Below are 26,277 nucleotides of genomic sequence, written 5' to 3' on the forward strand. Positions count from 1 at the left end.
TGTTGCATTTCTGTGGCTAATGGCTTCCTGCAACCCCCCTCGCCGGTCTCGACCTGTTTCTTACGCAAGCTGTTTTGATTTCTTTTTTTTTCGGACATCACTGGCTGAGGCCAGCATTTTTTGTACATGGCCGTCCGACGAGGAGGCAGGCTGTGGAATGAGAAAGCAGATGGCTGCTTTCCGGCTAAAGGCGGTGCAGAGACTCTGTATATGCGATGTTTGTATGGGAACAGCATGTCTCTCTGATGCTGAGAGAGCGGTGATTAGGGTTGGACCTCGCAGCTGTTCTCATGAAGCTGAGATGGTGAGTACAGCATGGTCCTCAGATGTTTTACTCTGCGGTGCTGAGGGCCTGGCAGCTGCATAGGCCAATAGTAGGGGGTGCTGGAGCCTGTGGCAGTCGGCGTGTGGAGAGCCTATCCACACCCCATCCCTTTGAGATGGTTCAGTCTGCCCTGCAAGCAACTGATGGCAGGGGTTTACGAAGGCTAGGTGACCTGAGACTGCTGGGAGAGAGGGTGGAAAACCCGGAGGTCTTGGCGCAACAAACAGGAATAACGTCTCTTAGACTGTTGGAGAGATTCCTGGAGGAGGTACAGGCACTGTCTGACAGGTAAGGGGTGTTTGAGAGCCAAAGGGAGAGGGCCACCAATGTTTCCGCCACTGCAGGTGACGGCAGAGACTGGAGCTGGCAAGGGGTCTGGAGGACTTGTTAGATTTTAACACTCCGACCTGGGGAATTTGAGGGTGGGAGTAAAGCTCTCTACAACCTCTTCGTTAAGGTTAGAACATTAGAAGTCTAACAGGAGTGAAGGCACATCAGTGGCAGGGGTATGTGGGCGGAGAGTATGGTGGGCTTTAGATGGAGGCGCCTACAAACCCCAGTCCAAAGAGGTCAGGGGACCTCCGTGGAGGGTTCTTCATGGAGCCCTGGCCACTAACAGCTGGTTGGCACGTGTTGATCCGGGAATTGGGCAGGGTGTCCTTTCTGTCAAATGAATGAAACTGTGATTCATGTTTTTCTGTGTGCACCAGGTTAATGCATTAATGTCTCTGTTGGAATGTCTGTGTGAGAGGTTGGGGGTGGTTTTTGCTGTTGGATGTTTATAATGGGATACAGGTATTCGAGTAAGGAGAAAGAAAAATGTTTTGTTGAATTTTCTGTTTGCTCAGGCAAAATTAGCTATTTGGCTAACAAGGAGAAACAGGTCAAAGGTGGGGATAACAGACCCTTTACTATTGTAATGATGATGGTCTCTGCGCGCCTTAGGGTTGAGTTTGAGTTCTATAAACTGATCAAATGTGTGGAGATGTTTGAGGAGATATGGTGTGTTGGGGGGGCTGTCTGTATTGCTGGGGAAGATGTTTTGGATATACGGTTGTAGGAGAGGGTATTGTTTTTGTGTATGGTGATGTTGGTTTGTATCATGTGGTAGATGGAAAGGTGAGTATGGTACATGTATGCAGTACAGGATATATTTTTGTTTTTTTATTTTTAGGGGGGGGTGAGTGTTAAATGAAATGAGAATGTTTCAATAAAGAAAGACAAAAAGTCAAAAGTCTCTCTCTCTCATACACATACCTCCCTTACCCTTTAAGTCAAACTGTATCTATCCTGCTTTTGTCATCTGTATTATACCAAAACTTTCTTCAGTGTCTTCTAGCTTTTTCTGTGCAATGGTTGTTGGTAAGTGAACATGTACTGTTACACTGACGACGACATGGTTACAGTTGGTTTATATTATGGCCAATGTCCTCAGTGACTTAAGCCGATATGCTGTGCAGTATCTATGGGTCAGTGTCAAGTGTTTTGCAGTCGGGGCAGCCTTGTATAAGAACCGTTCCAGCACTTACAGATGCCTCTGTAGTCTTTCTATGACGTCGACGCCACCGATTACTTAGCCAGAGTGGAGTGCTACAGGTCTGAGAGGTAGAAAGAGGAGGACTGGGTGCCCTATATCCTTTGAGTGCTTCAAAGCTGATACCAATTCACAGATTTCAGAAGGAGATAGCGGAATGGGAAGATATACATAGATAGAGGAAAGAGTGGAATGTGGGCAGAAGGTTGTTCCATTCTGCTAAATACTGTATCTGCTCCATCTCCATGATGACATACACTGTATGGCCCTTTAGTCTGATTGTCTGGGAGTGCAAGGCCTGACCGGGACTTAGGCCAGCGGTGGCAGGTTGAGGTGGTGACCTGATGTCACTCTGTGTGATGGAGCAGGGTCTTTTAGCTCGGCTGAGTGACACACTAATCTCTCCCTCGCTGTGTCCGTTCATCCCTCTAGCTCATCTCTCTAGTCCACACAGTTTCAACAGTATTTGTTTTCTTTTAAATACTTTAGTTACGCTTAATTGAGCTTGCTTGGTAAAAAATAGAACCAATGACCAGTCTAGGCAGACTCAATCAAATGCAAAAAATATTTTTGAAAGTAAAACAAATATAATTTGAACCCAGGTCTGAGCTCATCCCTATCTCTCCCTGGGTGGAATCTAGGCCGCGCCCTCCCGGGGTCTGGACTTTACTCTTTCAGGACAGGGCACAGTGTTGAATGCTCGTCCATGTCTAAGTGTGGCAGCTGCATTAAAAAACAATGAGCCTTTCTTTTTTTACATCGCTGCCTGTCAAGACCTTGCACATGTATGTGTGAGTGTTACTGCTTTGACTCACACTGTGTGCTGCTATCACACAGTTGGTTGTGTCTTAACAACTATATTACCATAATATGTCATGTGATTTGTCCATTTGAGGGCTATGACTCAGCTTAACATCAATGGCTCATTGGACCCACATCGAGGTCCATTTTGCTTCCAAAAAGGTCAACCCTTCCTTCCTTTGTGGTCTTCATTATGTAGGTCTACCGACAGGCTGGTCTGTCTCATCTATTTCTTTCTCTGCCATCTGCGAGGCTAAACATATCTGTCCCTGTCCCCCCCTAACGGCTGCATTCATCTTCATCAGGCCGGCTAAGTGACGTGGGCCGGTCCAGCCTCTGAATAATTCAACAGCAGCCCTAATGATTGGCTACTCAGTGACAAAGTCGGGAACACGGGGGTCAGTGCCACAGTAGCGAGCCAGGGTGTCGGTTATCAGCCCACCACACACACACTTCTGTAACCCTCCACCGACCGCCATTAACCTAACCTAACCTACCATCACCGCCAGCTACTGTTGCTGCCGCCGACCGACAGCCTTAGCCAGCGGCCAGCATGACTGTGTTCTATTCTGCAGCATCACGAGGCTGTTAGAGAGGTGATAATTCACACACTCAGTCCACTCTGGAGAAGAGTGTCTGCTAGCTAAATGACTGAAATCTAATTCAATGTAATGTCAAGTCACGTGCATATATACAGTATGCTGGCTCTGACACACACACACACACACACAAACACACCCTAGTCCTTCTTTTCCTCTGGCCTAATTTTTCAAAACTTTGATTCGATTAGCTTTTCCCACAGTCAGGTTTTTTGCTTCTTTTCAACTGGCCAGCTATCCTATTAGTCAGTTAGTGTATTTATGAACACATCTGCACACCAACGCAATCCTATTTTAACTACTTTAGATTGGTTTATGCTGCCATAATGTGTGCCTCAGCTCAATTAATGGGTGCATTAGCCGGGAGGGCAGAGGTGGATGGGTATAGGAGGTAGACAGGGGGGGAAACAATGGAGTTCAGTGCCTTGTAGCTGTTTTCACACAGATAGATAAGCCATCCGTTCTTTTCTTTATTTTCATTTTCCCCCCTCTCTTTTTCTTCTCTTCTAAAACAAGGAGAGATCACAAGCGGATCACAGTCTGCCCTCRCCAGCTGAGAGCTCTGACACACGCACACACACACTCATGTACACACGCACACAGGCCTAACAGTAAAGGCGAGGAGTGTGTTCTAACTAAAACTCTCACATGGCCAGCACTTTCACGTGAAACTAAAGTAATTTTAGGTTATTTAACCATGCATCATATTGGCACATTAGGCGCACCTTTATGGTTTATTGTTGAGTTGACGCCCAAAGAGACCACATGGGGTTAACCCCTTCCAGTCCAGGACTAGGGTGCTGGCTAACAGGCAGGCAAAAACACAACGTGGCAGTAAAACAGTCTGTGATATTTACTCAAATAGAATTCACGTATTTGAACACGTATACATTTTGTAACACACACACACACAAATGGACATGCGCTCCACACTGCATTTCCCACCTGGACTGTTCATTGACTACAGCTCAGCGTTCAACACCATAGTGCCATCCAAGCTCATCATTAAGCTAAGGACCCTGGGACTGAAAACCTCCCTCTGCAACTGGATCCCGGACTTCCTGACGGGCCGCCCCCCAGGTGGTGAGGTTAGGCAACAACACATCCGCTACGCTGACCCTCAACAGGGGGCACCTCAGGGGTGGGTGCTTAGTCCTCTCCTGTACTCCTTGTTCAACCATGACTGCGTGGCCACACACAACTCCAACAACGTCATTAAGTTTGCAGACGACATGATGGTGGTAGGCCTGATCACCAACGACAATGAGAGCCTATAGGGCGGAGATCAGAGACCTGGCAGTATGGTGCCAGAACAACAACCTCTTGCTCAATATCAGCAAGACAAAGGAGCTTATCGTGAACTACAGGAAACGGAGGGCCGAGCACCCCCCATTCACATCGACAGGGCTGTAGTGGAGCGGGTTGAGAGCTTCAAGTTCCTCGGTGTTAACATCACTAAGGACCTATCATGGTCCAAAAAACACAGTCGTGAAGAGGGCACGACAATGCCTTTTCTCCCTCAGGAGGCTGAACAGATTTGGCATGGGCCCTCAGATCCTCAAAAAGTTATACAGTTGCACCATTGAGATCATCTTGACTGGCTTCATCACCGCTTGGCATGGCAACTGTATGGTATCCAACCGTAAGGTGCTACAGTGGGTAGTGCGTACGTCCCAGTACATCACTGGAGCCGAGCTCCATGCTATCCAGGACCTCTATACCAGGCGGTGTCAGAGGAAGGCYCTGGAGTGCCAAGTCTGGGGATGTTTTTCATCGGCAGGGACTGGGAAACTGATCAGAATTGAAGGAATGATGGATGGCGCTATAAATACAGGGAAATTCTCGAGGGAAACCTGTTTCAGTCTTCCAGAGATTTGAGACTGGGATGAAGGTTCAGAACAATAACCATAAGCATACTGCTAAAGCAACACTCGAGTGGTTTAAGGGGAAACATTTCAGAATCTGAGGTATGACTTAAAGATTGCTGAACACCAGCGGAACACATCCAACTTGAACGAGCTGGAGCAGTTTTGCCTTGAAGAATGGGCAAAAATCCCAGTGGCTTGATGTGCCAAGCTTATAAAGACATACCCCAAGACACTTGCAGCTGTAATTTCTGAAAAAGGTGGCTCTACCAAGTATTGACTTTGGGGGGGTTAATAGTTATGCACGCTCAAGTTCTGTTTGTCTTATTTCTTGTTTGTTTCACAAGAAAACATATTTTGCATCTTCAAAGTGGTAGGCATGTTGTGTAAATCAAATGATACAAACCCTCCAAAAAGAAATTATTTGTATTTTATTTCCAGGTTGTAAGGCAACAAAATAGGAAAAATGCCAAGTGGGGTGAATACTTTCGCACTGTACGCAGGTACGTTATTTAAGTGCCATCCACTGGTACCATTGCTAGTTAGTGATAGTTTGACCACCAGAGAAGCATTTTATAGCCTTCAATAGTGGCTGTACTAGAGATTTAAGAAATGTTTTTAAAAAATTGCTTAATTAATTTGATTAATATTATAGTGTTTGGATTCCAAGAGAAATGAAAAACCCTCTGGGTTTCCGTTAGGATGTAACGGAAAATATGACGCTGTACAACGGTAGGCTACAGTACTGGGCTATTTAGCTAAAGCATCCCCGTGTCGTGCGGGCACGCAGGAGACCGGGGTTGAATTCCCAGATGGGAAGGAAGGAGTAGGCTGTCCTTGTAAAGAAGAATTTGTTCTTAACTAACTTGCCTAGTTAAATAAAGGTTACACTAAGAGCATAACATTTCTACATCTTAGTTGTAGTCAAACCAATACCCAAATGGAGATTATGTCAAAATAAAAATCTCATTTATCTCATTTATCAAGACTAGTCCACATGCTTGTCTCAGAGCAGCGCGAAACGGTGTTAAAATAGTTCTAAAATAGTACTAAACCACATATTACCTCTAAATCCCGCAGCATAATCGCAAAACTTTTAGTTGAGCAACCACTGTATAAGCCGTATATCCACTTTTTTCCCCCAGTGGGCATTGCGTATACTCATTTCTTAATACCTACTGATGCATATCAAAGTAGTGTAGTGGAGGTATACTACTTATTAATTATTATATACAATAAAGAAATCATGCACAAAGTAGCCTACACAATCGCAAAGCACATGAAATATATTCACATGCGCGCTGCGCACAGCCTAGTTTCATAGGAATATCATCTGCAGGCAGCAAGAGTGTGCAGCTCTCAACTGGTTTTGGCATGGAGCAGCTCACAGAAGAATGACAACGGTAGCCAGTAGGGCAGCAAAGACATTTCAACGTGTGATATCTATCAGTGCTAACTAAGGTAACAGTGAGTATGCAATGGGTATGCAACAATGGGTCCAAAGTGTGGTTAGTAGGCTATTTGTGAAGCCTACTAACCATGCGCTGCTTGCATCAGGGGCACAGACATGGATGGGCCTGGGTGGACAGAATCCCAACCACTGGGGAGGCAGGCCCTGACAGGCCCACCCAATGAGATTGATGTGGTTTATGCTTTGTTGGACTTAGACCATTAACATTTAAAGTTATTTTGAGAGTGATAACCAGAAAAATCTATAGGAAAACAAAAAACATAGGAGAACAGGATTTTTCACTGGGCTGGCCGTTTGGGAACTTTTTGGCAAACTTTGAGTATACCGACTTCTCCAGGTACCACTACACCACTGCATACGGCCGATGGAAAGACAGCAATCACACACAGCATGATGTTAAAGGACAAGCAGTCTATAAACTCGGACATAATAAGCCAGTAGGTCCCAATCATAAGAATACAACAACACAACCAATAAGCATTTCCCAATCGAAATGTACAACTATTACTTCCCATTGCAAAAAAAACAACATTTTACGTTTAGCACATAAAGAACTGACAGCGTTTTTAACTACTTTGCAGATATGGAAAAAAACAGACAATAATATCAGTCAAAAATGTCAAATTCCCAGTTTATGCTACAAAACCAACTTTAAGAGGTTTTACAAATAGTTTATATTTGACTCAACGTTCAATGACGTACACTAAGGCATTGTTGGCAGAATAGATGGATGCACTTCAATGCATGATTATTATAATTCACTAATAACAATTTTTTAGGGGGTGTAGATGAGGCTTAATAACCTTCTTATGGCTCAAAAATGAGCAGTAAGTATAAGCAGTGGAAAGAGGTGGCCATTTCAAACGGCCTCGTACTCAATCTTGCTCGTACAATATGCATATATTTATTACCTTTGGATAGAAAACCCCTCTAGTTTCTAAAACAGGTTTAATTATTTCTCTAAGTGAAACATATAACCTTTTTACAGCCCATATTTCTGTAAAAAGTTACTTTTCCAAGAAGCTATGTCTCTTCAAGATACTCTCTATAAAAGGCCTTGGCACTTAGGACTGTACAAACACGTCACACATCTTCCCTGGTTGTCATGCGGAAGTGGGAGAAAAAAATGACTTGTATTATCTCTGTCAGGGACTGAACAGAACCTCTTTGAGTGATAAGTGCGCACTTTATATTTTTTTCTGGGCGCGAAGTAGGAACTGGACTCTGCTCCTGGAAAACACTCGTTATAGGTGAATATGACCTCCAGCTTCGATTTTCTTTGATACATGTCACAATCTCATCCTAAAGTATGTTTTTTGAATATACTTTAATTATATTATTGAAATTTATTCTGGACTTTAGACTGATTGCGACGCAAGAATTTTGCAAGACGGAGAAGGTTAGCACGCATGCAGTGTGCCATGCTAATTCAAACAGGGACATCGTTCGTTCTAGGTCCAAATGAACACGTTCTGAACAAAGGACCCTTTGGAGAACATTCTGATGGAAAATCAACAAAGATAAGGACCCAATTTGGGATGCTTTTTCATATATCTGTCGAACTGTGCTATCGCTAGCGGTTTGACTAGAATCAATGCTGCTGTGTGTAGCTATTGAGTAAGCTAATATAACGATATATTGTGTTTTCGCTGTAAAACACTTCAGAAATCGGAAATATTGTCTGTATTCACAAGATCTTTCTCTTTCATTAGCTATCCACCATATATTTTTCTGAAATCTTTTCTGATGTGAAATTGTATTTGACGTTGGTGTCTGTTTTCTCTGGCTACTGCCGTGCGATTTCTGACTGTAGCTATGATGTGGCTAAGATGGTAGCAGTAATGTAAAACTGATTTATAGCTAAAATATTCAACTTTTTCGAACAAAACATAGATTTATTGTGTAACATGTTATAGGACTGTCATCTGAGGAGTTTTTTCTAGGTTAATTTAGGTTAGTTCTAGGTTAGTTAGGTTGGCTTTGCATGCTAGCTGCATGCTAGCTGCATGCTACCGGTGCTGTTGAAAAATATCTCTCTCTTTTTGTATTTGGTGTGAGCTAACATGAATATATGTGTGTTTTCGCTGTAAAACATTAAGAATCTGAAATATTGTCTGTATTCACAAGATCTTTCTCTTTCATTAGCTATCCACCATATATTTTTCTGAAATCTTTTCTGAGGGAAATTAGTAGTTGACGTTGGTGTCTGTTTTCTCTGGCTACTCCCGTGCGATTTCTACTGTAGCTATGATGGTAGCAGTAATGTAAAACTGATTTATAGCTAAAATATGCATTTTTTTTTGAACAAACATAGATTTATTGTGTAACATGTTATAGGACTGTCATCTAGGTAGTTTTTTCTAGGTTATTTAGGTTGGTTTAGGTTAGTTAGGTTGGCTTGTGCATGCTACTTCATCCTACTTGTGCTGTGAAAAATGTCTGGCCTCTTTTTATTTGGTGGTGAGCTAACATAAATATATGTGGTGTTTTCTCTGTAAAACATTTTAAAAAATCGGACATGTTGGCTGGATTGAACAAGATGTTTATCTTTCAAATGCTGTATTGGACTTGTTAATGTGTGAAGGTTAAATATTTTACCAAAAATAGATTTTGAATTTCGCGCCCTGCACTTGCAGTGGCTGTTGTCATATTAATCCCGACGTCGGGATTGCAGCCTGAAGAAGTTTTTAATAATGCAGATATATTGTGGCATTTCTTGGTAGTCCCAAAAATATTGCTATCAGGTTGTAAATTAAAGCTGGCCTGGTACATTGTTTTCTGCCTCCATTCAGGATGCACTGTTTCAGTTTCAGTGACTCAATATTCTGGACAAAAATGGACGAATGTAACTAAGGCTGGGAATGTCAATAATCAAACTAGCAAGGGCAATGATCATAAGTCAGTCATAATGTGGCTAATAGGCTAGCACATCTATTTATGTAGCGAGCTAAAAACACGGAGCCTAACATTAGCTAAGCTAACCATTGGAGGAGTGGGTTAGTGACTAACTTTTTCCCCCTCATATAATTGTTTGATGGCTATACACAGCTTGAGATGCACGTCATTTGGTTAGCTAGCAAGAACTTCAATGACTGTTATCCAGTTAGCATACCTTTTAAGGTTAAATTTTAGCAGACGCTCTTATACATAGCAACTTACAGTAGTGAGTAGGCTAACAACAGCAAACGCTCTGCAATAAAAAAACACAGTTCCACCCACCAGATGATGATCATCAACTTAACTTCTTGTTGAAAGTTATTCTTGAAAAGGGAGAAGCTAACAAATTAGCAACAACATCCTCTTTGATAAAACCTGCTGCAGCCACTGCAAACTAGCCGGCAACAAAAGCTAGCTTGCTAGACCATGGGAAAACTACTGCTCGCTATTGTGTAGTGACCTGTCTGCCTTCAAGAAGATGGTCAAAATGCGATTGGTTGATTCCACTGTCACTCCAAAATGTTGCCCTAATAAAGTTGAAGACAGATGCCTTCAACTAGCTTCTGATGGCCTAGCCAATGGCTGAGTTAGCTAGCTAGATTTACTCCTCAGAGACCAGCAAATAAAAATCCTGATTGGATCTTTTTTTTCTCCTCARTGTTAACCTTTTCCTTTCCAACAAAAACTGAAGCGCATCATTGAAAATAATATCATTATCATTATTATTATTATTATTATTATAATCATTATTTTATAAATCCTTAGTCTGTCTCTGAAGGCATAGAAGGCCCATTTTCCCTCAGCATACATTTTTTCACTATTTTGAATATCTAAAGAATCTAGATGTTGATCTGAAGTATGAACACAGAAATACTGGACATTTTGAACTCTTATTATTATTTGACAAAATTGCAATCATGGTCTTGAATTGGACTCACATTTTTCTGGTCTCGCTCTTGACTCAGTCTCGCCCCCCCTCCGGTCTTGGTCTTGACTCGGACTCAATATGCTCCGGTCTTGGTCTTGAATCGGTCTCGCTTTAGGTGGTCTCGAACACAACACTGACAGACACACACTACATATGCTCACACACACAAAACACACACACACACATGCATATTGATGCCACACATACACTCACACATAGACACACTTTTACACTCTTTCACACTCTTCACATACGCTGCTGCTACTCTATTTATAATGTATCCTTATTGCCTAGTCATTTTTACCTCTAACTACATGTACATATTACCTCAATTACCTTAACTACCTCGTACCCCTGCACATTGCCTAGGCACCGGTACTCCTTCTATATAGCCTCGTTATTGTCATTTTATTGTGTTACTATTTCCTTTTTTTTATTTTGGAAAATGTTCTTACTTTTTAACTCTACATTGTTGGGAAAGGGCTCGTAAGTGAGCATTACACGGTATCGTCTACACCTATTGTATTCGGTGCATGTGACAAATACAATTTGATTTGATTTGACAAATGAATATGCACTCACACACCTTGTGTTGAAGGCTTCCTATCCTTTCTGTGTGCTCCTCAGACCCCTTCTCAAGGACAGTGCCAGATGCCAGCTGCACCTCTGACCTTCACCTCTCTCCCTGACCCCACCACAGATGTAGAAATAGATCCAACAGATGTGCCTCTAACATGTTGACAGTTTTCTTCATGCACTTCAGAACTTCAGCCTCCTTATTATTGCCTTGCTGTGGAAGGAATGCCACAGTTTGAAATTTTGAAATTAAGAAAGTGTCGTATTGACCCAATTTCTGTACATTTCATATTTTGGTACGCCATAAGCAATGTTCTTGAATTTTTCACAGAAACCTTTTTCATAAAGATAGAAGATATTTCTTTGTAAGATGCTACTATAGTTTTGTCTCTTACAAAATGGCCCCTGTAGCTGGATTGTGATTCCTTCAGTCTGAACTCTAAGCTCTATGCGATGGGGGTTGGAGAGGGTGATGCTGGCACTGTACAGTAAGGCAATAACTGAGGTGATGTGTTGGGTACGATCAAGGTATCTGGTACACAAGGCCTTCCACCCTACCTCTAGCCTGTATCTGCTCTCTCTCCCTCACACCTAGGGCTGTTACGGTGACGGTATTACCGCCAAACCAGCGGCCACGGGTCATGACTGCAGTCAAATTCTACGTGACCGTTTAGTCATGGTAACTACACTTCTCCAAAACTGCGCTCTGATGCCACTGATGGTCATTAGTAGCTTACCAAACTTGCTAACTCTACTGTCCCTCTAATCACTGTTACATCAATGCAAATGCAATCGAAAATCCCCCCCAAAATTATGAGAGCTCATGTTGTGGAACATTTCTATAGGCTATGCAATTGCGTGAGAAAACAGTTTTTATGGCCTCTATTAAAAAGAGGAACCCATAGATAGAATTTTGATAACTGAATGACAAATTTGTCTTTTCATTGTCTTCTCTTTACAGCAATTACCATTTGCTTTCCAAACGATGTTTTCCCTCAATTGTATTTTGAAATATTGCGATATGCAWGGCTTGGACCTCTACTTTTCAACAATAACTTCCCAAATTGCACACGCTGCCTTTCTTTCCGATTGTAGGCAATGCGATTTAAAACAATCCCCAACTTATTTTTTAAAAAGAAGCTAATGATCCTCTGTGGCAAAATCATGCTTTAGTAGCCTATTTTGAATGATTTTATTTATTTCTGTATAGACAGGAGTACTCTAATTAGGCTGTATAATTTTGGCAATTTATTTAAATTTACTTTAGGGAAAGCTTCCCCTAGCCCTATGGATGCACCGCCTATGCATGCATATTCAAAACGTAACCGCACGTAACCTCGCTATTCGAGTGCAGGCTACGGATGASATGTTTTTTGTGGGCCATTCTAATAAAAAATTATAAATAATTCTACACCAGTGGAGGCTGGTGGGGGGAGCTATATTGAAGACAGGCTCTGTGTAATTGTTGGAATGGAATACATGGAACAGAGTCAAACATGTGGTTTCCACATGCTTGGTGTGTTTGATACTGTTCCATTTATTCCATTCCAGCCATTACTATGAGCCTGTCCTCCTATAGCTCCTCCCACCAGCCTCCACTGTCCCACACAAATATTAGTAGGCTATATGTAAAGACCAGATTAAATTAAGAATAGTCTGAATAATTATCAAGTGCTTGTCAAATTGTGAATGAAAGACTGATGAAGTGTGAAGAGCCTGTGCAAGAAACAGAGCAGAGCTCATGCTTTTCAAAGCTATAAAATCTGACTGTAGTTTTTACACAGCCAGATCAACAGTCGGGGCAATAGGATGCGTAATAGTATCATCCGCATATAGATTAAGTTTACAATTTTTAACAGATTGTCCAATGGTGTTTATGTAAATAGTGAAGAGAACAGGTCCCAAAATCGACCCCTGTGGTACACCTTTATGTACTTCAAGAAATTCAGACTTTACCCCATCAATCACGATGGCCTTAGTTCTGTCACTAAGATAATCATTAAAACCAAGAACAGGCGTCAGAGCTCAGGCCTATCGAGGACAACTTTTTCAGTAAAAGAGCATGATCAACAGTATCAAAAGCTTTTGACAGGTCCACAAACAAAGAAGCACATTTAATTTGAGTGTCTAAAGCATTGACCAGATCATTAACAACTAAAGTGGTTGCTGTAATAGTGCAATGCCCAGGCCTAAACTCTGATTGATTTACATTCAAAATACATTTCTCTGATTTAAAAAAGAGCAAAGTTGTACATTCACCAAGGATTCAAGAATCTTAGCTAGACAAGGAAGCCTTGAAATTGGGCGATAATTATTAAGATCACTACTATCCCCGCCCTTATGGAGTGGTAGCACAAGAGCTGATTTCCATACTTTTGGAATATTTCCTGATAACAGTGTTAAATAAAAAATGTGGRTTATTGAGTCAACAATGTTGGGCGCTGCACACTTTCGCAGACCAGGATACAATTTGTCGGCCCATGTGGATTTCTTGTGGTCTAWTGCTAGCAAACTATCCAGGTATTATTTTTTTGTAAATAGCCTAAAAGAAAAGCTTTGACTATCATTTCTCTGATCATTCAGCAAGTTTTCCCTATCAGCATCCAGCCCAATATAATTGTGAATAGGCTTAGAAGTTCTTTCAAAGAGATAGCCCGGTGAAATAAAATGATGATTGAATGCATCAATGAGACCAGTGTCTTAACTTAATTAAACTGAAGAAAAAAAATTACGCAACATGAAACAATTTCAAAGATGTTACTGAGTTACAGTTCATAGAAGGAAATCTGTCAATTTAAATAAATTCATTAGGCCTTAATCTATTGATTTCACATTCCAGCCCCACCCACTTGGGAGCCAGCCCCAGACAATTTGAATTAGTTTTTCCCTGCACAAGGGCTTTATTACAGATTATTACAGTCCTGTGCTGGTGTGGTTACACGTGGTCTCCGGTTGTGAGGCCGATTGGAGGCGGCTTATGGTAGAAAAATGTACATTCAATTCTCTGGCAATAGCTCTGTTGGACATTCCTGCAGTCAGCATGCCAATTGCACGCTCCTGTGGCACGGTGTTGTGTGACAAATCTGCACATTTTAGAGTGGCCTTTTATTGTCCTCAGCACAATGTGCACCTGTGTAATGATCATGCTGATTAATCATCTTCTTGATATGCTACACCTGTCAGGTGGATGGATTACCTTGGTAAAGAAGAAATGCTCACTAAGAGGGATGTAAACTAATTTGTGCACAAAATTTAAAGAAAGCTTTTTGTATGATTGGAAAAATTCTGGGATCTTTAGTTTCAGCTCATGAGACATGGGACCAACACTTTACATGTTGCGTTCATATTTGTGTTCAGTATAATTTAGCCGGGTTCCCATTACAATCTGAAAGAGCAGTTACATATCAGATTTAGCCTTTCTGATTTGTTTTACACAATGATTCCTTAGTTGGTTAAAAGCTTGCCAGTCCGGGCCTAACCATGTGTTCGTGGACTTGACCCAAGCATCCTCTATTTTATGAATTCCTTCTGATAATTACGGAGAGTACCAGGCATTCGATTTACCTGTAACCCTTAATTATTTTATATTTTTTACCTCCTTTTTCACCCCAACTTCGTAATTACGATCTTGTCTCAATGCTGCAACTCCCCAACAGGCTCGGGAGAGGCGAAGGTCGAGTCATGCGTCCTCCGAAACATGATCCGCCAAGCCACGCTTCTTAACACCCGCTCGCTTAACCCGGAAGCCAGCTGCAACAATGTGTCGGAGGAAACACTGTTCAACTGAAGACCGAAGTCAGCCTGCAGGCGTCCGGCCCTCCACAAGGAGTCACTAGAGCGCAATGAGCCAGGTAAAGCCCCACTGGCTAAACCCAGACGACGCTGGGCCAATTGTGCGCCGCCCTATGGGACTCCAAGTCACTGTCGCTTATGACACAGCCTGGGCTCAAACCCCAGGCTGTAGTGACGCCGCAACACTGCGAGGCAGTGCCATAGACCGCTGCGCCACACGGGAGGCTTAACCCTTCATTTTTTAAGGGAGCATGATTATCCACAATAGTATTGAATAGATCTGCAAAGAGGCTCAAAGCTAATTCAGGTTCAGCGATAGCTGAAATACAATCAATGTCACTAAAATTAAAGGTCATGTAAAAAAGCCTGTTTGCTGAAGTTTTTACAGTTCCTCTTTCTTTGTGAAGACACCACGCTTAGATTTTTGGATTCTCACATATCTAACACAAACAACTGGGCAATGATCACTAATGTCTTGAGCAAAGAAGACACCAGTAGGAATATATTTCTCTGGTGTATTCGTTAAAGTAAGATCAATCAGCGATGACTGAAGGATCTCTAGGGTTGGGCCGTGTAGGCTTAGCCACCAGCTGGGTTGGGTTTAGATCATTACACATGTTTTTTAAGAATGTCTGAAGCCTACATTTCCAAATCATAATTTACATCACCCAGGATAATAACTTCAGATTTAGTCAAATAAGACAACAAACTAGTTAACTCCACAAGTGCACAAATGTTAGCTGAGGGAGGATGGTAGACAAAGGCTTAGATAGTAGCTAAACATTTTGGGCCAGGGAAATAGATCTCAGTAAAGAAAAATATAAATTATTTTGATTAAAAAATGGCCACTCCACCACCTCTACCATGTTTGTCTGCTCTGAAATATTAATATCCGAGTCCAGAATGTTCCTAGAGATCCAAGTTTCAGTCAATACCAGAACATCTGGATTTGTCTGCATAGCCCAGATCTTGCTAAATGTCTTTATGTTAATTAACGGTCAATTACCGTGAGACCGGGGATTATTTGCATGACAATCACCGGCTGACAATATTTGGGCTCTGCACTTGGCATGGTGAGGAGGTGAGAAGGTGAGGAGGACGCCCGCCTGTCTTTCCTCTCTTCTCTTTTCCTCTCACCTCCTCTCTCTCGCTTCCCTCCTCTGTCAAATCCCTAATTTCCTCATCCAAGTATTGGACTCCCTCAGATCCTTCCCCCGATCCGGTTGCGTTTGGCCCAACCCAACGTGCTTCATTTTGTTTTGTGGGATTTGTGGGTGTTTCGTTTAGGCCTGTGTATGTGTGAGTTGAGTGTCTGAGGCTGTGTGTGTGTGTGCGCACCTGCCTTCATGGTTACCCCACATCCCGCTTCACCACAGCCTGGTCTGTGTGTGACAAACACCAAACACTGGGCCCAGCCCTTAGGCCACCTTCTCCTGGTCTCCTGGGTTAGTCTGTTTGTACACCTGCCACCAAATGCATACATCTTCTACCATGGACACCACCACCACCCCACCCTCTCCACCCTCAACCCTCTCCCCCTATACAGTCTGTAAGGCCACCAGCTAGCCACCGGCTAGTGTTTGGCTAGTTGTCTCACCAAATGACCCTCTGTTTTGCTTGAACACAACCAGCAGCCCAACTGCCACCCCCGCTCTATTGAAAAGAAACTGGGCTCAGCTGTGACACTATCAGTCGCTGTCAGCCTCAGTATCCACTGTGTGTGTTTTGAGTGGGCTCTGCCCATTCACTGGCAGCATTGTGAGTATAAACCTCTCAACAAGTTTAGAATTTACTGTATGGACAGGACTGCTGTCAAACAAGCTCCCCCGTCTCATCTCATCTCCTACTCTTCAGGCAGGCATATGGATCTATCTCAAACCAACCTTGTGATGCGCCTCCTCTTCAGTATGTTTGGTTAGTGTGGTTTACAGTTGACATGGAGATGGGCTGTCGAATGGCATCTGAAAAACTGGGGTTTTCCACTAAAAATGTATCTTCTAATTTTTCCACTTTTTCACTAAGTTGTACAATTATTTTATTGAAATGTATTTGGGGTCATCCTTATATTCTAAATCAACTGATATGGCAGCTTAATGACTTAAAATATTTTTGACCATTGGGATAACACCAATGAGACATTTTTGGTTATTGAGTAATCGTTTAAATGTAGGCCACAGATGCTCAAATCTAAGGTCTTTAATCATTTACTAAAGTGAAATGGTAAAAAATGTTCTCACAATGTTATTTCCCTTAATTTAAATTGAGTAACACCAAGTGGCACTTTGGATTTAGACATACAGTGCATTTGGAAACTATTCAGACCCCTTTACTTTTTCCATATTTTATTACATTATAGCCTTTTTGTAAAATTTATTAAATAGTTTTTTCCCCCTCATCAATCTACTCAAAATACCCCATAATGACAAAAACAGGTTTATAGAAAATCTTGCAAATTCATTAAATATAAAGAACAAAAATACCTTATTGACATAAGTATTCAGACCCTTTGCTTGAGAGAAAAATATCTCTAGTCTGATAGAAACAAGATTGAACTCTTTGGCCTGAATGCCAAGGGTCACATCAAGATGAAACCTGGCACCATCCCAACGGTGAAGCATGGTGGTGGCAGCATCATGCTGTGGGTATGTATTTCAGCAGCAGGGCCTGGGAGACTAAGTACAGAGAGATCCTTGATGAAAACCTGCTCCAGAGTGCTCGGGACATCAGACTGGGGCGAAGGTTCACCTTCCAACAGGACAACGACACTAAGCACACAGCCAAGACAGCACAGGAGTGGCTTCAAGACAAGTCTCTGAATGTCCTAGAGTGGCCCAGCCAGAGCCCGGACTTGAACCCGATCGATCATCTCTAGAGAGACCTGAAAATAGCTGTGTAGCAACGCTCCCCATCCATTCTGACAGAGCCTAAGAGGATCTGCAGAGAAGAATGGGAGAAACTCCCCAAATACAGGTTGTAGTGTCATACACAAGAAGACTTGAGGATGTAGTCGCTGCCAAAGGTGCTTCAACAAAGTACTGAGTGAAGGGTCTGAATACTTATGTAAATGTGATATTTCTGTTTTTTATTTGTAAAAATGTGCAAACATTTCTTAACCCTGTTTTTGCTTTGTCATTATGGGGTATTGTGTGTAGATTGATAAGGAAAACAAACAATTTCATCCATTTTAGAATAAGGCTGTAACGTAACAAAATGTGGAAAAGGTTAAAGGGTCTGAATACTTTCCGAATGCACCGTACCAAATTATCAATGGAATCCTCGAGGTTATGACATACTAAAAGGGTGTGATGAGCTAATACTTTTCTTTAGTACAGACCCCTCCCCCGATAACAGCTTGCCAATGGAGGGAATGCTCAAGGTCCTTGAATATCTTTGTAATGTGTCATTTTCAATGCGGAAACACTAATGACATACAACTGATGGACAGACATTAAACAAGTTTTAAAAAATATGTATTTTAATAGCCTTTTTTGTTTTTATTGATTTATACAACATATGAAATACTTGTAACTTTCCAGAATTCAAAATAATAGATAGATATTGCTAAATCCCCAAAACATGTCACTACAACTCTAGACATAACTACTGGGACAAGCCAATTTGCTTAGCATAAGTACTTTAAACAATGCATAAACTTTATGTTTTGCAGTTTAAAGGATGTTTTATCATTAATAGACAGTTCAATATAAACAAAAACATGTATAATGTGTAACTATTTGTCATTTTATAGTGTTTTTCATGGACACAAATGCCACCGCAAATCAAGAACGACCTGGTTACTCAACCACTGCTGTCACATGGGCCTCTATTAGCAGTGTCACGATACAGTCTATAATGACCAATGCAGACGAACAGACAAACCTGAATTGAGCTGACTCCAACCGAAAATAAATCAAATTGAATCTCATAAGACTGATTCAAATCGAGTTACAGTGCAAACTCAACTCAGCTCTTCTGCATACACTTTGTTACATTAACACAAGCTGTGTCCCCCCCCCCCCCCCCTCTCTCCCGTCCTCCCTCCCCTCCCATCCCTAAAGTCTACAAAAACACTACAGTGAATACTGTAGTATACTGTAGAATACTGTAGTATTTATAGCTAACTATAGTATACATACTGAAATAAAATAAAACTGTAGTATATACTATAGTAATTAACTTTGTGTTTTTGCAGATTGTAGTATACTGTAGTATTTACTCTAGTGTAATGTGGACTGTAGTACAGTGCATTCAGAAATGATTCACACCACTTTACTTTTCAACATTTTGTTGTGATACAGCCTGAATTTAAAATTTATTAAATAGAGATTTTTTTAGTGGCATACACACAATACCCCATAATTTCAAAGTGGAATTATGTTTTCAAAATGTTTACAGGCATGCATGGCTTGAGTGGAAATGTCTTGAGTCAATAAATATTAAACCCCTGTGTTATGGCAAGCCTAAATAAGTTCAGGAGTAAACATTTGCTTAACAAGTCACATAATAGGTTGCATGGACTCAGTCTGTGTGCAATAATAGTGTGTAGCCCTTTCCTGTAGTCAAATGATCTAGTGGTCTCATAAGTGGAATGTTATTAATATACACTATACCAAAAAACATGACGACATGTTTGTGTTTCTATGTCAAACAGTGTTGGTATATTTCAGTCTTCTGTGATGTATATAATGTTTAATATTGGGATGCAAACTCAAAGTTGAATACATTTCAACTCTATATCTGAAATGGTTCAGGTGTCTTCTTTTTTTAAGCCCATAACCATGTGTGTGAGGTGTATACTTTTGTAGTATTTACTGTAGTGGTTTGGCAAACATTACTGTAGTATTTACTATTGTGTTTTTGTTTAAATATCTTTGACATAGTAGTGGAGGCTTTCTTATTGAAGAAACCTACTGGAGAAATACTAAAAGAACAAATGTTCCATAACCTGTAGGTAGGACTGGGGTTGGAACCGATAGTGCAGAGCTTCTGCTCTGAACTATAACCTGTAGGTAGGACTGGGGTTGGAACCGATAGTGTAGAGCTTCTGCTCTGAACTATAACCTGTAGGGAACACATTGTATGGTCTATACTTGTTGCAGACTGTTGTGTTTTTGCAGAAATTATTGCAGAAGTTACTACGAATAATGCTGTAGTATTTTCTGTAGTATTCTACAGTACACTACACAATTATACAGTAAGTACTTTACATTATCAGTCGTTACCACATTGTGTTGTATAGTATACAACAGTTTACTACAGAATTCTATAGTAAGTATTGTAGTATTCTACAGTGCCTTGCAAAAGTACAGTGCCTTGCAAAAGTATTTTGCTGCATTACAATCTGTAATTTTTATTTGGATTTCATGTAATGGACATACACAAAATCGTCCAAATTGGTGAAATAATTTTTTTTAGGGGCACCACCAAGCAAGCGGCACCATGAAGACCAAGGAGCTCTCCAAACAGGTCAGGGACAAAGTTGTGGAGAAGTACAGATCAGGATTGGGTTAAAAAAAAATATCTGAAACTTTGAACATCCACGGAGCACCATTAAATCCATTATTAAAAAATGGAAAGGATATGGCAACACAACAAACCTGCCAAGAGAGGGCCGCCCACCAAAACTCACGGACCAGGCAAGGAGGGCATTAATCAGAGAGGCAACAAAGAGACCAAAGATAACCCTGAAGGAGCTGCAAAGCTCAACAGTGGAGATTGGAGTATCTGTCCATAGGACCACTTTAAGCAGTACACTCCACAGAGCTGTGCTTTATGGAAGAATGGCCAGAAAAAAGCCATTGCTTAAAGAAGAAAAGAAGCAGACACATTTGGTGTTCGCCAAAAGGCATGTGGGAGACTCCCCAAACATATGGAAGAAGGTACTCTGGTCAGATGAGACTAAAATTGAGCTTTTTGGCCATCAAGGAAACGCTATATCTGGCGCAAACCCAACACCTCTCATCACCCCGAGAACACCATCCCCACAGTGAAGCATGGTGGTGGCAGCATCATGCTGTGGGGATGTTTTTCATCGGCAGGGACTGGGAAACTGGTCAGAAATGAAGGAATGATGGATGGCGCTAAATACAGGGAAATTCTTGAGGAAACCTGTTTGTCTTCCAGAGATTTGAGACTGGGACAGAGGTTCACCTTCCAGCAGGACAATGACCCTAAGCACACTGCTAAAGCAACAGTCAAGTGGTTTAAGGGGAAACATTTAAGTGTCTTGGAATGGCCTAGTCAAAGCCCAGACCTCAATCCAATTGAAAATATGTGGTATGACTTAAAGATTGCTGTACACCAGCGGAACACATTCAACTTGTGGCTCTACAAAGTATTGAGTTTGGGGGGGTGAATATTTATGCACACTCAAGTTTTCTGTTATTATTTCTTATTTCTTGTTTGTTTCACAATAAAACAAATATTTTGCATCTTCAAAGTGGTAGGTATGTTCTGTAAATTGAGTGATTCAAACCACCAAAAAAGATATTTTAATTCCAGGTTGTAAGGCAACAAAATAGGAAAAATGCCAAGGGGGTTGAATACTTTCGGAAGCCACTTTATAGTAAACTGTAGTATTTCTTCACGTGGGTCTCTCCCTTGAGGTTACAAATTATTTGAATTGCATCCAAAGCAAGCAAGCATAAATGCAAATTCAGATTACACCACCCTCACCCAGACAGAAACGCACAAACACATTCTCATACACACACTCATATTCTCACTCTAAAAATTCTCACTGTATCACCCTCCATATCTAACTAACACACATACACACACACACACACACACACACACACACACAAACACACACACACACATACACATACAAACAAACATTCACCGTATCAAAAACACACACAAAAACGCACACACAAACATAAACACACGGCTTGCGTCATGATGGCCCTGTACGTGCAGCTGATGAGGATGGTCAGGTGGTATACAGGGAAGAGAGGTAAGCAGCTCTAACACACAACTCCAAGCCCTGTACAATCTCCTAATAATATTATTATAATTATTATTATTTTTGTTTTTGTTATTTTTATTATCATTATTATTGTTATATTCTTATTAACTCTATTGTCCTGACCACCTGTTCAAAAAACAGCTCACCAATATAAGATACAGCATGATACAGTTATATTTCATACACAAGTTGGTAGCTGCAGAGCCCTACCATGACATTGACAGTATGTACAGTAAGTAAGTGAATGAGAAAAGAGAGAGAGTTTGGTTTGCTAGGGCTCGAGTGTCTCTCTCTGTCAGTGTTCCTCTAATCCAGCCCAGACTCAGTCAGGTTTATGCTCCAGCTCCCATCCCAGTCATTCCACTGTTGCAGGCCCTAAAAGGATTACACACCTAGTTTCTGCTGTATAGTCTCTCTGCTAGGTCACAGGATAAAAGGGGCCCATTCACACGCAGTTTACACACAGATTGGAACCCATGCTGCAGTGGTACATGCGCACTGGAAGCAACGGCCTAGACCGCTAGACCCCCCCCTAGGCCACTCACGCACACACACACACACACACACACGCACACACACACACATCCACAGCTCCTCTCCCAGCCGTGCAGAGCCTGAGCCAGTCATGGAAGGATGCTAATCTGTTAGCGTTAGCGCTTGGCTATTCTGCATGGGTTCAGGTGTTGGCGTTGATGAGTAGCAGTTCTGCGGTCGCTAACCCTGTTCCGCAGCTTAGCTCAGACTGACATGACAGAAAGCTATGCCTGAGGAGGGAGGAGTAGGGTGGCAGGATCCATCTCCAGCAAACAATGGGTGTTTATTGAAATGGGGGGGAGGGAGGGAGGTAGGGACGGTGGACAGGAGGGAGAAGGGGGAGGGTGAAAGTCCTGATTGACATATCAGACGTGAGAAAGGGTTTGTTTAGTGCTGCTGTATCAGTCGCTGCTGCTTGATCATTGTTGTGAGCTGTTGATAACTCCAGAGGAGTCGGAGGATCTCAGCACAGACAAAAAGAAAACCCCGCACACAGCTATTCTCAGGGTATGGGAGAACCCTTAAACACAGACAATACGTGCTAGCACACTCTTTCTATTACCTTCTGCCTTGTCTTGTGTCATGTTTCTCAATTGCATACGGTATAGAATTGAATTGAATACTTCAATCCACAATTTCAAATTGTATTTTCTGTCAGGGAAGGGTTACCCCAGCAGGCATTGCTGTGAAGAGAGGAGGAAGGGTTTAACGGTAGAGCTGGCCCTTTATCTGAAGAGGTCCTGCCTGCCGGACTGACTGGCTGTGCTACTCCATGAGTAATGCTGAGCCATGGTGCCATGACACTGTGACAACCACAGAGGGGCGGGAGGGAGGGATAGGAAGCAGAAGGAGGAAAGGGGACTGTGTGGATAGAGAACAAATATAGACGAGGCGAGGGGGAAGGGGGATTTGGATCAAGCGAAGAAGCACAAATTGAGAAATGGAGGGTAGAGGAGAGAAAGGGATAGTGATAGGAAGAGAGAAGGCTCAGCAGTTGTGCCTGCCAGCAGCTCATTACAGAGTGTCACCGGAGTATTGCATCAGTGCTACAGGGACGCTCACATTGCAGGATGACATCACCTTTTACCGGCTCGGCTCGGCTCTGCTGCGGACAGGAGCTCCAAACACACCGTCTGTCTGCCACCCCAGAGAGAGAGAAAAGGAGAGAGAGCGATAGAGAAAGAGGGTTTGGGGGCGGATGAGAAGGATAAAGGTGAGGAACAAGGGTGCAGACTAAAGATAGAGGGAACGAGAGAACAGGGGAGAGAGATTTGGGTTGTCGAAAGGGTGGGGGTGGAGTGTAGCGAGGGTACTGCCTTGCCCGGACTGCTTTCGCTCTCTCTCTCTCCCTGCTTGGCACTGTAACTGGCTGATGCACTAACAGAGATGGAGGGGAGAGAGAGGAGGGGGTCGACTCATTCCACTCCACTGCGTTATTAACACTTTGGTGCCGGGTCTAGTTTTTAACGGAAGAGCTGCATACGCCATGCGTGCCTAACCGGAGACTCGCCGTCTGGTTCTCTGGTCTTTGCGTTTGGGCAAAGACCTATTCAGCCAGTAACAGGAACTGAGGCTGGGTTTTCCGCACTGAATTAGAGCAATGCCTGGAAACTTCCAGACGGTGCAGCTAATTGGTTAGCTCGAGTTAGTGCACACATGACTCCTAGCTGGCTGGCTGGTTGCTGCAGATTTCTCCCACAGTGAGTGTCAGTTGGACAGGCAGACTGGACAGGCAGCTTTTATGACAATCAGGCTTGAATCTGTTAGGTCTGAAGTGCATCAAAGAATCAAAAGATACAACGTAATGTTTTCTTTAACCTCTAAAAGTGTAAGCCGTCTACAGCCCGTAAGAACACATTGAATAACACATTCATAAATGTAAAAAAAAAAAAAAATCATAAGGAATAAGGTTTTGAAGTGTCTTCCCTACATCTAGAATATATAAGAAAGCTCATTTAGTTTTTTTGGTACATATATTTAACCCCTTATTTTTGTTGGCACAAAACTACCACCATACTTCCATTCATTTGTATGGGTTACCTTCAGATGAGTCCCATGACACTTGTGGGTGTCGTAGAGCAAAACAGAGAACATTGTGTTCATTAGAGTCACCACTTTCCACATTGGGGTCATATTAGTTTATAGCCAAAATGTCCGGATGCTACAGACCGTTTTTGTGGGATGACCAATTTGTGGGATGTCTTATGGTCTGAGACTCAGCCCATGCAAAAAAAAACAGATATCTCTATCTTAAACTAATGGATTTTGATTGGGATTTTTTTTWAATTATGTTGCTTAGATTATGTTGCTTAGATTGACACACGGGTGCGTCAATAGACTCTTAATCCTTTGAAATATCATATTCTAGGTCATAAACATTCCGACTTCCTCTATTCTTAATCAGAATCCGCTTGGACTGTATTTGAACCCACTGTCCCATATTGTAGGTCAGAAAGATTCTGCAGGGGGGGGGGTTCATGGCCTCTGCTGAGGCAGATATCTGACGAGACAGACTCAACATGCATGATGATGTCAGAGTCAGATTGACACTCATGTTTTAGTTTGTTCATACGCTTCTGTGGTTCTCCAGAGAGGACATTATATACACTGAGTGTTTTATGTCCAATAGAGTGATGTGGCTCCATACGGGGAGTGCGTCTTCACCATATACACTGACTGTATTAAACATTAGGAACACCTGCTCTATCCATGACATAGACTGACCAAGGTGAATCCAGGTGATAGCTAGGATCCCTTATTGATGCCACCTGTTAAATCCAATTCAATCAGTGCAGATGAAGGGGAAGAGACAGGTTAAAGAAGGATTTTTAAGCCTTGAGACAATTGAGACATGGATTGTGTATGTCTGCCATTCAGAGGGTGAATTGGCAAGAAAACATATTTAAGTGCCTTTGAACAGGGTATGGTACTAGGTGCCAGGCGCACCGGTTTGAGTGTGCCAAGAACTGCAACACTGCTGGGTTTTTCACACTCAACAGTTTCCTGTGTGTATCAAGAGTGGTCCACCACCCAAAGGACATCTATACCAACTTGACACAACTGGGGGAATCATTGGAGTCAATGTGGGCCAGCATCCCTGTGGAACACTTTCGACACCTTGTAGTGTCTAAGCCACGACGAATTGGGGCTGTTCTAAGGGCAAAAGGGAGTGGAGGGAAGAGAAACGGGTAGTGGGGTAACAACTCAAAATTAGGAAGGTGTTCCTAATCTTTTGTACACTCAGTGTACATACAGGGAGTATGGCCCTCTCCACATGTTCCCTGCAGCTAGCAGCCCATGGACGCTGTTGCTGCTGCTGCTCTGACATACGGTACACACAAATGGGCCGTACAGGCATACACGCACATACACACACGCAAACACACACCATTAGGTAACCCTGAATCCTGTATGGCTTATGCAACTATTTTATATAATATTGTATATTACTGCAGAGGGAGACAGAAACAGAGAGAGAGAGAGAGAGACAGAGACAGAGAGAGAGAGCGAGAGAGAGAGAGAGAGAGGGAGAGAATCTAATGATGTCTGTAAAAAAATAAAGAGATAATCATCAAACCCCTACAGTGGAGGGAAAGGGAACAGGAAGCACAATCATTCCTGCCTTTGGATTTGGACACTGTAATATTATCACAACTTTCAGACATAATATATGCATGACCGCCACAGCGTCTTATGCAACAGTTCCCTTTCTGTGTGTGCTCTGGCTCCCCTACTCTAGAAAGGTCTATGTTTAGCGCGGGACTATGGAACAGCCTATTCGTGTCCACAGTTAAATTGCACTTTCCACTCTACTTATTACAGTTACAGACAAAATATGAAAGCGCTAAGGGCAATGGATAATCAGCACAGAAATAGCACCGTCAGAAAATGTGTCATGTGGCAAGCAGACTGCGGTCACATCAGTGTGCAGTGAAAACGCTTCCC

At 42.2% G+C, this 26,277-nt stretch overlaps 1 protein-coding gene and 1 non-coding gene across 2 annotated transcripts in view; one reads left to right on the top strand and one right to left on the bottom strand.

The window, feature by feature from the left end:
- The window catches only part of pik3r3b (phosphoinositide-3-kinase, regulatory subunit 3b (gamma)), a 293,043-nt gene that overhangs the window by 214,994 nt on the left and 51,772 nt on the right, over positions 1-26,277 (top strand). The window lies entirely within an intron of this gene.
- On the bottom strand, positions 19,713-19,767 carry LOC111972412 (U7 small nuclear RNA). The gene has a single exon (XR_002878438.1). It is a non-coding gene; the product is annotated as a U7 small nuclear RNA (small nuclear RNA).

The sequence above is a fragment of the Salvelinus sp. IW2-2015 genome, linkage group LG13 (genome assembly GCF_002910315.2).
Source record: "Salvelinus sp. IW2-2015 linkage group LG13, ASM291031v2, whole genome shotgun sequence".
In the NCBI taxonomy this organism is placed as follows: Eukaryota; Metazoa; Chordata; class Actinopteri; order Salmoniformes; family Salmonidae; genus Salvelinus; species Salvelinus sp. IW2-2015.